Raw genomic sequence first — 12736 nt, 5'->3', positions numbered from 1 at the left:
CTCCTATCTCTCTCTCTCTCTCTGGGGCTCTCTCTCTCTCTCTCTGGGGCTCTCTCTCTCTCTCTCTGGGGCTCTCTCTCTCTCTCTGGGGCTCTCTCTCTCTCTCTGGGGCTCTCTCTCTCTCTCTGGGGCTCTCTCTCTCTCTCTCTGGGGCTCTCTCTCTCTCTCTCTGGGGCTCTCTCTCTCTCTCTGGGGCTCTCTCTCTCTCTCTGGGGCTCCTCTCTCTCTCTCTGGGGCTCTCTCTCTCTCTCTGGGGCTCTCTCTCTCTCTCTGGGGCTCTCTCTCTCTCTCTGGGGCTCTCTCTCTCTCTCTGGGGCTCTCTCTCTCTCTCTGGGGCTCTCTCTCTCTCTCTGGGGCTCTCTCTCTCTCTCTGGGGCTCTCTCTCTCTCTCTGGGGCTCTCTCTCTCTCTCTGGGGCTCTCTCTCTCTCTCTGGGGCTCTCTCTCTCTCTCTGGGGCTCTCTCTCTCTCTCTGGGGCTCTCTCTCTCTCTCTGGGGCTCTCTCTCTCTCTCTGGGGCTCTCTCTCTCTCTCTGGGGCTCTCTCTCTCTCTCTGGGGCTCTCTCTCTCTCTCTGGGGCTCTCTCTCTCTCTCTGGGGCTCTCTCTCTCTCTCTGGGGCTCTCTCTCTCTCTCTGGGGCTCTCTCTCTCTCTCTGGGGCTCTCTCTCTCTCTCTGGGGCTCTCTCTCTCTCTCTGGGGCTCTCTCTCTCTCTCTGGGGCTCTCTCTCTCTCTCTGGGGCTCTCTCTCTCTCTCTGGGGCTCTCTCTCTCTCTCTGGGGCTCTCTCTCTCTCTCTGGGGCTCTCTCTCTCTCTCTCTGGGGCTCTCTCTCTCTCTCTGGGGCTCTCTCTCTCTCTCTGGGGCTCTCTCTCTCTCTCTGGGGCTCTCTCTCTCTCTCTGGGGCTCTCTCTCTCTCTCTCTGGGGCTCTCTCTCTCTCTCTCTCTGGGGCTCTCTCTCTCTCTCTCTGGGGCTCTCTCTCTCTCTCTCTGGGGCTCTCTCTCTCTCTCTCTGGGGCTCTCTCTCTCTCTCTCTGGGGCTCTCTCTCTCTCTCTGGGGCTCTCTCTCTCTCTCTCTGGGGCTCTCTCTCTCTCTCTCTGGGGCTCTCTCTCTCTCTCTCTGGGGCTCTCTCTCTCTCTCTGGGGCTCTCTCTCTCTCTCTGGGGCTCTCTCTCCTCTCTCTGGGGCTCTCTCTCTCTCTCTGGGGCTCTCTCTCTCTCTCTGGGGCTCTCTCTCTCTCTCTCTGGGGCTCTCTCTCTCTCTCTGGGGCTCTCTCTCTCTCTCTCTCTGGGGCTCTCTCTCTCTCTCTCTGGGGCTCTCTCTCTCTCTCTGGGGCTCTCTCTCTCTCTCTGGGGCTCTCTCTCTCTCTCTGGGGCTCTCTCTCTCTCTCTCTCTCTCTCTCTCTGGGGTTCTCTCTCTCTGGGGTTCTCTCTCTCTCTCTGGGGTTCTCTCTCTCTCTCTGGGGTTCTCTCTCTCTCTCTGGGGTTCTCTCTCTCTCTCTGGGGTTCTCTCTCTCTCTCTGGGGTTCTCTCTCTCTCTCTGGGGTTCTCTCTCTCTCTCTGGGGTTCTCTCTCTCTCTCTGGGGCTCTCTCTCTCTCTGGGTCTCTCTCTCTCTCTCTCTGGGGTTCTCTCTCTCTCTCTGGGGTTCTCTCTCTCTCTCTCTGTGGGGTTCTCTCTCTCTCTCTGGGGCTCTCTCTCTCTCTCTCTCTCTCTGGGGCTCTCTCTCTCTCTCTCTCTCTGGGGCTCTCTCTCTCTCTCTCTGGGGGCTCTCTCTCTCTCTCTCTGGGGCTCTCTCTCTCTCTCTCTGGGGCTCTCTCTCTCTCTCTCTCTGGGGCTCTCTCTCTCTCTCTCTCTCTGGGGCTCTCTCTCTCTCTCTCTGGGGCTCTCTCTCTCTCTGGGGCTCTCTCTCTCTCTCTCTGGGGCTCTCTCTCTCTCTCTCTGGGGCTCTCTCTCTCTCTCTCTCTGGGGCTCTCTCTCTCTCTCTGGGGCTCTCTCTCTGTCTGTCCCTCTCTCTCTCTCTGTCTGTCCCTCTCTCTCTCTCTGTCTGTCCCTCTCTCTCTCTCTGTCTGTCCCTCTCTCTCTCTCTGTCTGTCCCTCTCTTTCTCTCTCTCTCCCTCTGTCTCTCTCTCTGTCTGTCCCCCTCTCCCTCCCTGGGGGGTTACTGCCTCTTTCACTCTCTGGGGGTCTCTGTCTCTGGGGGTTGCTCTCCTCATACGAACCTTCGCTGAGAGATTTTCCCGGTTGCACTCAAACTGAAGCCGGGTGCGCTCGAGCTTCGCTGCTTCGGTCACATGACCAGGTCACGTGATCCAGAGATTGTTTCCTTGTGAGGAGCTAGCCAATGATTGGCTATCGGTGAGTGACAGATGGCGCGGCCTGAGCCAGTGACTGATAGTGGGCGGGCCTGAGCCAGTGAGTGACAGTGGGCGAGGCCTGAGCCAGTGAATGTCAGTGGGTGGAGCTTGAGCCAGTGAGTGACAGTGGGCGGGGCGGTGGCCAGTGATTGACAGTGGGCGGGGCGGGAGCCAGTGAATGACAGTGGACGGGCCTGAGCCAGTGAGTGACAGTGGGCGGGCCTGAGCCAGTGAGTGACAGTGGGCGGGGCGGGAGCCAGTGATTGACAGTGGGCGGGGCCTGAGCTCGTGAGTGATAGTAGGTGGAACCTGGACCAGTGATTGACAGTGGACGGGGCGTGACCCAGTCATTGACAGTGGGTGGAGCCTGAGCCAGTGATTGGCAGTGGGTGGAGCCTGGGGAAGTGGTTGGCAGTGGGTGGAGCCTGAGCCAGTGATTGGCAGTGGGTGGAGCCTGGGGCAGTGGTTGGCAGTGGGTGGAGCCTGAGCCAGTGATTGGCAGTGGGTGGAGCCTGGGGCAGTGGTTTGCAGTGGATGGAGCCTGAGCCAGTGATTGGCAGTGGGTGGAGCCTGGGGCAGTGGTTGGCAGTGGGTGGAGTCTGAGCCAGTGATTGACAGTGGGCGGGGTGTGAGCCAGAGATTGACAGTGCATGAAATCTGAGCCAGTGATTGACAGTGTTCAAGGCCTGTATTAGTGTTACAGAGCGTGGAATTTTTTTAATAAACAATTTTATTGAGGTATTTTTGGCACTAAAACAATGAAATTGTATAATACTGAAATAACACCACCAAGTTGTGGACTTAGGTAGGATGCTCTTAAGGGCTGGTGCAGACTCAATGGCCTCCTTCTGCACTGTAAATTCTATGATTCTCCCGGGTCCCGAGTCTTCCAGCCCGAATCCTCCAGCCCGAACCCTCCAGCACGGGTCCCGAGTCCTCCAGCCCGGGTCCCGAGTCCTCCAGCCCGGGTCCCGGGTCCCCCAGCCCGAACCCTCCAGCCCGGGTCCCGGGTCCCCCAGTCCCGAGTCCTCCAGCCCGGTCCTGGGTCCCGAGTCCTCCAGCCCGGGTCCCGAGTCCTCCAGCCCGGTCCCTGGGTCCCCCAGCCAGAGTCCTCCATCCCGAGTCCTCCAGCCCGGTCCTGGATCTGGAGTCCTCCAGCCCGGTCCTGGGTCCCGAGCCCCCAGCCCAAGTCCTCCAGCCCGGATCCCGAGTCCTCCAGCCCGGTCCTGGGTCCCCCAGCCCGAGTCCTCCAGCCCGGGTCCTGGGTCCTGAGTCCTCCAGCCCGGATCCCGAGTCCTCCAGCCCGGGTCCTGGGTCCCGGGTCCTCCAGCCCGAGTCCTCCAGCCTGAGTCCTCCAGCCCAGTCCTCCAGCCTGAGTCCTCCAGCCCGGTCCTCCAGTCCTCCAGCCCGTGTCCTCCAGCCCGGGTCCTGGGTCCCGAGTCCTCCAGCTCAGGTTCCGAGTCCTCCAGCCCGGGTCCTGGGTCCCGAGTCCTCCAGCTCAGGTTCCGAGTCCTCCAGCCCGGGTCCGGGGTCCCGAGTCCTCCAGCTCAGGTTCCGAGTCCTCCAGCCCGGGTCCGGGGCCCTGTGGTAAACACCACTAGTAACATATTACATGTCCTGAGTCCTCCAGGCCAATTCCTGAGTACTCATCTTGTTTTAAAGGATCATTCCTTTCGTCTGAGATGGTGTCCTCTGGTTCTAGTTTTTCCTACAAGTGGAAACATCCTCTCCACGTCCACTCTATCTAGGCCTCGCAGTATCCTGTAAGTTTCAATAAGATCCCCACTCATCCTTCTAAACTCCATCGACTACAGACCCAGAGTCCTCAAACGTTCCTCATATGACAAGCCCTTCATTCCAGGGATCATTCTTGTGAACCTCCTCTGGACCTTTCCAAGGCCAGCAACATCCTTCCTTAGATATGGGGCCCAAAACTACTCACAGTACTCCAAATGAGATCTGACCAGGGCTGTTTGCAGCCTCAGAAGTCCATCCCTGCTCTTGTATTCTAGCTCTCTCAGCATGCATGCTAACATTGCATTTGCCTTCCTAATTGCTGACTGAAACTGTACATTAACCGAAAGCGAATCTTTAAAAAAATTTTTTTTTTAGAGTACTCAATTCATTATTTTCCAATGGGCAATGTAGCGTGGCAATCCACCTAACCTTCACATGTTTGGGTTGTGGGGATCAAACCCACGCAGACACGGAGAGAATGTGCAAACTTCACACGGACAGTGACCCAGAGCCGTGGGACCGAACCTGGGACCTCAGTGCCATGAGGCAGCAGTGCTAACCACTGCACCATCGTATTTACCAACCTTAAGATAATCTTGAGCTGGGACTCCTAATTCCCTTGTGCTTCAGATTTCCTAAGCCTTTACCCACTTAGAAAATAGTCTACGCCTCCATTCTTCCTACCAAAGTGCTCAACCTCACACTTTTCCACTTCTTTACCCATGCTCCTAGCCTGTCCACGTCCTTCTGCAGACCCCCTGCTTCCTCAATACTACCTGTCCCTCTGCATATCTTTGTATTATCTGCAAACTTAGCAACAGTACCCTCAGTTCCTTCTTCCAGATCGTTAATGTATATTGTACCAACCCTTGAGGCACACCGTTAATCACCAGCTGCCATCCTGAAAAAAGACCCCTTTATCTAGAGAGAGGGACCTTGTTACTCATGAGAATAGCGTGAACCAGGTTAATAGACTCAAACAGGTTGATATTAAGAAGGAGGATGTGCTGGAAATTTTGAAAAGTATCAGGATAGATAAGTCCCCTGGGTCTGACGGGATATACCCAAGGTTACTACAGGAAGCTCAGGAGGAGATTGCTGCGCCATTGGTGATGATCTTTGTGTCCTCACTCTCTACTGGAGTAGTACCGGATGATTGGAGGGAGGCGAATGTTGTTCCCCTGTTCAAGAAAGGGAATAGGGAAACCCCTGGGAATTACAGACCCATCAGTCTTACATCTGTGGTGAGCAAAATATTGGAAAGGATTCTGAGAGATAGGATTTATGATAATTTAGAAAAACATAGTTTGATTAAAGATAGTCAGCATGGCTTTGTGAGGGGCAAGTTATGCCTCACAAGCCTCATTGAATTCTTTGAGGATGTGACGAGACACATTGATGAAGGTCGGGCAGTGGATGTGGTGTATATGGATTTCAATAAGGCATTTGATAAGGTTCCCCATGGTAGGCTCATTCAGAAAGTTAGGGGGCATGGGAAACAGGGAAATTTGGCTGTCTGGATAATTGGCTGGCCGAAAGAAGACAGTGAGTGGTAGTGGATGGAAAGTATTCCGCCTGGAGGTCGCTGACCAGTGATGTCCCGCAGGGATCTGTTCTGGGACCTCTGCTCTATGTGGTTTTTATAAATGACTTGGATGAGGAAGTGGAAGGGTGGGTTAGTAAGTTTGCCAATGACATGAAGGTTGGGGGAGTTGCAGATAGTGTTGAGGGTTGTTGCAAGTTACAACAGGACATTGACAGGATGCAGAGCTTGGCTGAGAAGTGGCGATGGAGTTCAACCTCGATAAATGTGAAGTGATTTATTTTGGAAGGTCAAATTTGAATGCTGAATACAGGGTTAAAGGCAGGATTCTTGGAAGTGTGAAGGAACAGAGGGATCTTGGGGTCCACGTACATAGATCCCTCAAAATTGCCACCCAGGTTGATAGGGTTGTTAAGAAGGCATATGGTGTATTGGCTTTCATTAACAGGGGGATTGAGTTTAAGAACCGCGAGGTTTTGATGCAGCTTTATAAAACCTTAGTTAGACCACACTTGGAATATTGTGTCCAGTTCTGGTCACCTCATTATAGGAAGGATGTGGATGCTTTGGAGAGGGTACAGAGGAGATTTACCAGGATGCTGCCTGGACTGGAGGGCATGTCTTATGAAGAAAGATTGAGGGAGCTAGGGCTTTTCTCACTAGAGCGAAGAAGGCAGAGAGGTGACTTGATAGAGGTGTACAAGATGATGAGAGGTGTGGATAGAGTGGATAGCCAGAGATTTTTCCCCAGGTTGGAAATGGCTGTCACGAGGGGACATAATTTTAAGGTGATTGGAGGAAGGTATAGGGGAGATGTCAGAGGTAGGTTCTTTACACAGAGAGTGGTGGGTGTGTGGAATGTACTGCCGGCAGAGGTGGTGGTGTCAGTCATTAGGGACATTTAAGCGACTCTTAGACAGGCACATGGACAGCAGTAAATTGAAGGGGTGTAGGTTAGGTTGATCTTAGATTAGGATAAATGGTCGGCACAACATTGTGGGCTGAAGGGCTGTTGTACTGTTGTACTGTTCTATGTTCTATCTCTGCTTCTGAGAGTCAGCCAATCCTCTATCCATGCCAGCATCTTACCCTTAACACCATGGGCTGTTAATTTATTTAACAGCCTCCTATATAGCAACGTGTTAAAGGCCTCCTGGAAATCTAAATAGATCACTTCGAACTTCCTTGTTACCTCCTCAAAGATTTGTCAGACATGACCTCCTCTTGACAAAGCCATGCTGATTCAGTCGTATTTCATCCTGCACTTCCAAGTACTCTGCAATTTCAACTTTAATAATGGACTCTAAAATCTTACCAATGACTGAAGTCAAGCTAACCGGCTTATAATTTTCCATCTGTGGTGATCTTTGTGAGGGGTTTCCAGGGTGGAAGGCGTAGTGATTACAAAGATACACAAAGCTCTTTTGAAGAACTAAACTAATTTTATTAACACTACTAAATTTAAGTTCTACACTTATTCTGAATAGCAAACATACATGTAAGAATTAAACTACACTCACTAAAACTACCTCTATCTACTAATTATAACTATTATATCTTAATGAACTCTGCAATACACTATGAATCTTGTCATCTTCAGCTCCAGTCTAATCTCCTCCCTCTAGTTTAAGAGCCAGTGCAATTTATAGTACTGTTCATTAGCTCCCTCTAGTGGCTAGGCTTAATATAACATTAACTCTTCACATAGAACATGGAACTTACCGTGCAAAAGGAGGCCATTCGGCCCATCGAGCCTGCACCAAAGTAGTTAAGCCCTGACTTCCACCCTATCCCCGTAACCCAATAACCACCCCTTACCTTTTTTGGTCACTAAGGGCAATTTATCATGGCCAATCCACCTAACCTGCACGTCTTTGGACTGTGGGAGAAAACCAGAGCACCCGGAGGAAACCCACTCAGACATGGGGAGAACGTGCAGATTCTGCACAGACAGTGATCCAAGCTGGGAATCGAACCTGGGACCCTGGCGCTGTGAAGCCACAGTGCTAATCACTTGTGCTATTGTGCTACCCATTCACATGCTGTACATTTGTATAATGTCACACCATCTTCTTCCTCCCTCCTTCAGGGGTTTTACATTAGCCACTTTCCAGTCCACTGGGACCCTCCCTGCTTCCAGTGATTCCTGAAAGATCACCACCAATGCCTCCACAATCTTCTCAGCTATCTCTTTTAGAACCCTGGGGTGTAGCCCATACAGCCCGGGTGATTTATCCATCTTCAGACCTTTCAGTTTCCCCAGAACCTTCTCCTTCGTGATGACCACTACACTCACCTCTGCCCCCTGATTCTCCTGAAGTTCCAGTATTCCACTGGTGTCTTCCACCGTGAAGACTGATGCAAAGTAACTATTCAGTTCCTCTGCCATTTCTTTGTTTCCTATTATTAATTCTCCAGCTTCATTTTCCAGTGGTCCAATGTCTATTCTTCTCACGCTTACCTTTTATACATTGAAAAAAACCTCTTGCTATCTTCTTTTATAGTACCAGCTAATTAACACTCATATTTAATCTTCTCCCACCTTATTACTTTTTTAATTATCTTCTGCTTGCTTTTAAAGGCTTCCCAATCCTCTGGCCTCCCACAGGGAAGGTGGTGGCCTCCTGGTATTGTCACTGGACTAGTAAACCAGAAACCCAGGGTAATCCTCTGGGGAGATCTGCCGTACTTACCTGGTCATGTAACTCCAGGCCCACGGCAATATGGTTGACTGCTCCCTGATGGGCAATAAATGCTGGCACAGCCACCAACACCCACTGGGCATAAATAAAAAATAAACAAATCCTCGCCACCTTGAATGCTTTTTCTTTTACTGTTATGCTTTTATGCTGTCCTTGTCTTCCCTCATCAGCCATGGGTGCCTCCTCCTAGGGAAGACTTTCTATTGTGCCTCCTAAATAACCCCCCGAAACTCCTGCCATTGCTGTCAAACTGTCCTCCCTGCTAGGTTCCTTTTCCAATCAACTCTGGCCAGCCTAGGGCAGCACGGTGGCACAGTGGTTCGCATTGCTGCCTATGGCGCTGAGGACCCTGGTTCGAATCCCGGCCCTGGATCACTGTCTGTGTGGAATTTGCACATTCTCTGCGTGGGTTTCGCCCCCACAACCCAAAAGATGTGCAGGATAGGTGGATTGGCCATGCTAAATTGCCCCTTAATTGGAAAAGGTAATTGGGTACTCTAAATTTAAAAAAAAACAACTCTGGCCAGCCTCTCCCTCAAGTTTTTGTAGTTACCTTTAATCAATTGTAATACTGTTACATCGCATTCTAGCTTTTCCCTCTCAAACTGTTGTCCAATCGCAGAATCACATCAGGATGTCTGTACCTTTGAAAGATTTAGAGCTTTTAGATATAGGACCCTTCCAATTAAAAAAAACCTCTAAGGTCCAAATTTTAAATTTCTAACATTAGGGTCCTGAGTTGTGCTTGACCGATAAGGTATGAATAATTAGTATTTATGAATCCAGTAGAATTTATTAAGCAATACTTAACATATACTTAATAAGAATCAGTGAAGCTTTTCATCTTTCAAGATCCTGGGAACTGTCAACACAGACAATATCTCTTTTCTTCGTCTTTGAAATTATGTTGAACTGTGTTGAGAAGATACCGAGAAGCCCTGGTATCACTGTGCCAACAAGGATTACCATTTCTCAACTTTTATCCCCCAGTCTCCCATTCCTCGTTATCCCTATGAAGATGGTCCAAATTAAGCAACAGTATAAAATAAGGGGTAAACTTCTCAGGGGGACCTGTGCACAGATCATTGAAGATGGCAGGAGAGGTGGAGAGAGTGGTTAATAAAGCATGCCGTATCCTGGGATTTATTAATAGGGATAGAGTACAAGAGTAAGGAGGTAAAGCCCGGTGGTGGCGGCGACCCTAAGAATCTGGGGACAGTGGAGACGGCATCGGGGGGAAACAGGGGGCTCGATGGAGGCTCCACTGGGTGGCAACCATCGGTTCATCCCGGGGAACATGGATGGGGGATTCAGGGGATGGCAAAGGGTGGGCATCAGCAAATTGAGGGACCTGTTTATTGGCGGGAGGTTTGCGGGCCTGGGGGAACTGGAAGATAAATTTGGCCTTCCCCAGGGGAACATGTTCAGATACCTGCAGGTAAAGGCGTTTGCTAGGCGACAGGTAGCGGGATTCCCTTTGCTGCCCTCGCAGGGGACGATGGACAGAGTGCTTTCGGGGGTGTGGGTAGGAGAGGGGAAGGTGTCTGACATCTATAAGGTAATGCAGGAGGTGGAGGAGTTGTCAGTGGAGGAGCTGAAGGCTAAATGGGAGGAGGAACTCGGGGAGCAGATAGAGGATGGGACTTGGGCGGAGGCCTTGGAGAGAGTCAACTCCTCCTCCTCATGTGCGAGGCTTAGTCTCATCCAATTTAAGGTGCTGCACCGGGCCCATATGTCCGGGACTAGGATGAGTAGGTTCTTCGGGGGTGAGGACAGGTGCACCAGATGTTCGGGGAGTCCTGCGAACCACGCCCATATGTTCTGGGCATGCCCAGCACTGGAAGAATTCTGGAAGGGGGTGGCGGGGACGGTGTCGAGGGTGGTTGGATCCAGGGTCAAACCAGGGTGGGGACTCGCGATTTTTGGGGTTGGGGTGGAGCCGGGAGTGCAGGAGGCGAAAGAGGCCGGTGTCCTGGCCTTTGCGTCCCTAGTAGCCCGTCGAAGGATTCTGTTACAATGGAAGGATGCAAGGCCCCCAAGTGTGGAGACCTGGATCAGTGACATGGCGGGATTTATAAAATTGGAAAAGGTCAAATTTGTCCTGAGAGGATCAATACAAGGGTTCTATAAACAATGGCAGCCTTTTCTGGACTTCCTGGCTCAGAGATAGGTAACTGGGTCAATAGCAGCAGCAACCCGGGGGGGGGGGGGGGGGGGGTGCATTATTGTAGTGTTTATTCTGTAACTTTATAGTGTGTTAATTTACGTTGTTGTTAAAATGCTGGGTTGTTCATGGGGATTGGGCGAATGTATATGATTGTTAATATTATTGTTATTTTCGGTATTTTACTAAGGTGCGTTATTGTTGTATAAAATCAAAATTTCTCAATAAAAATTATTTTAAAAAAAAAAAGAGTAAGGAGGTAAGTATGAGATAATATAAGCAGCAAGTATTAGACAGAGCTCAGTGATCTCACAACCAACTGATCAGATCTAAGCTCTGCAGTCCTGCCACAACCAGTCGTGAATGGTGCTGGACAATTAAACAACTCACTGACAGATTCCCATTCTCAATGATGGAGGAGCCCAGAACATCAGTGCAAAAACAATAATCTTCAGCCAGGAGTGCCAAGTGGATGATCCATCTCGTTCTGCTCCAGAGGTCCCCAGCATCATAGATGTCAGTCTTCAGCCAATTCGATTCACTCCCAGTGATATCAAGAAATGACTGAAGGCACTGGATACTGTCAAAGCTATAGGCCCTGACCATATTCCGGCAATAGTACTGAAGACATATACTCCAAAACCTGCCACGACCCTAGCCAAACTGTTCCAGTACAGCTATCACATTGGCATCTACCCAGTGTTGTGAGAAGACAAATTATTAGGATTTATTAACAATCTATTAGGACAATTAGCACTTATTGTAAGGCATTTTGAGTCTATATAAAGTAGTACAGTATACTAAAGCTATTTTCATAAAGATGTCAGCTAAAGCTGATGTGCCACCATTTACAGCAGTGAGCATAAGGGTCAAGCAACATGGTCCAGTCAACTCAGCTTTCAGAGACCATAAGCAGTTGTTGTAGGACACAATCTTCAGCAGTCAGCATGAAGGTTAGCAAACATGTTTTTCTAACTCGACCTAAGGACCAGACACATCTCTCGGGTCTGGCACCTAGTAGAGAGGTTACATAGGAACATGAAGGATGGATAAGGGCGGATAACACTCACTCTGCCTGGGTGCTTGTTTAATGTATACTTTTCCAATGTAAACAATATTCTTGCCTACATATTCGGCTCGGTATAAATGATACTTGATTCCATGTGTTTAGCAACTCAGCTCCGGAGCTCTATCTCTGAAGCTGGGCTCTCCCAACGCGTTGGCCAATAAACAATTGTTTCGTGCCTGAGACTCCTCCAATCATTTTATGGAAAAGAGGAAACCCACAACAATTAGTGCTGCGAGCAGGGTACTCTTTTTGGACCATCAGAACGGCTCTGCAAAGAGGGTGAGTATATTTACCTGCTATCCATAGTTAGTGCTGTCGGCCTATCTGAAATTATCTGGCTGAGTATTAAAGAAACTGTGGGAGGAGGTATCAGGGCAGTAAGAGGCGCCAGGGTAGGTGGTAGAGCTGTGCAGGGGGGCTTGTAGAGAAGGAGCCTCACGAGTGAGGCCAGGCACTACCCGGTGAATGGCTAACTTCACCGAAGCTGCATAGACGTACCCATTTTCTTTTCCTTCTTATTACTTTTGTATTTCTTTCTCCATCAGAAAGAAAAATGCCTAATTTAAAAAATGAAAGAGACATTGTAATATTGATTGGGGAGTCGAGCGCTCCATCATGCTGTTAAACATGTGAAAAATGAATTTACTGTTCTGTTCTGAGATATGCTAGTAAGAGGTTTGTCATGTTTAGTTCTAAAAAGAAAAGTTTAAGAATTAGTTTGGAAAGAGAGCTAAAATTAATTTAATTTGAATTGCCGTGAGTTTCTGTTTAAAAGAAATTCCAACTGTGCTAAAATTCAAAAGGGTTGTGCTTGAGTTTGAAGGTAAGTAGTATAAATTTTGAAGTGTGACAGTCGGTCTATTCCAAAACAAAGCAAAGACAAATTTTAACTTAACTTTTAAGTTATAACATGTTCAGATTCAGTTTACAACTCGTTTATCAAAGTATTTCTTGCAACTAAGATCATAGAATCATAGAATCCCTACAGTATAGAAGGAGGCCACTTGGCCCATCGAGTCTGCACCGACCCTTTGAATGAGCACTCTGCCCACTGTGCCAACGGTCTTGCCCTTAACTTTGGTTAAGTAGCAAATATTAGAAATTGGACGGCATGGTGGCACAGTGGTTAGCATAGCTGCCTCACAGCACCAGGGACCTGGTTCAATTCCATCCTT

The 12736-nt window shown here is 49.6% G+C and overlaps 1 protein-coding gene across 3 annotated transcripts in view; it reads right to left on the bottom strand.

Annotated features, from left to right (window-relative positions):
• The window catches only part of LOC119953176 (cystinosin-like), a 76601-nt gene extending 74296 nt beyond the window's left edge, over positions 1-2305 (bottom strand). For 2 of the 3 annotated variants that reach the window (XR_005457973.1, XM_038777137.1), the window contains exon 1: positions 2212-2305. The gene's annotated coding sequence lies outside the window, so the exon portion shown is untranslated. The remainder of the gene's footprint in view (positions 1-2211) is intronic. The other variant, XM_038777138.1, reaches the window with a different exon arrangement.
• Between the last annotated feature and the right edge of the window lie 10431 nt (positions 2306-12736).

The sequence above is a fragment of the Scyliorhinus canicula genome, chromosome 18 (assembly GCF_902713615.1).
Source record: "Scyliorhinus canicula chromosome 18, sScyCan1.1, whole genome shotgun sequence".
Classification (NCBI taxonomy): domain Eukaryota; kingdom Metazoa; phylum Chordata; class Chondrichthyes; order Carcharhiniformes; family Scyliorhinidae; genus Scyliorhinus; species Scyliorhinus canicula.
This window is presented reverse-complemented; position numbering and strand designations above follow the sequence as displayed.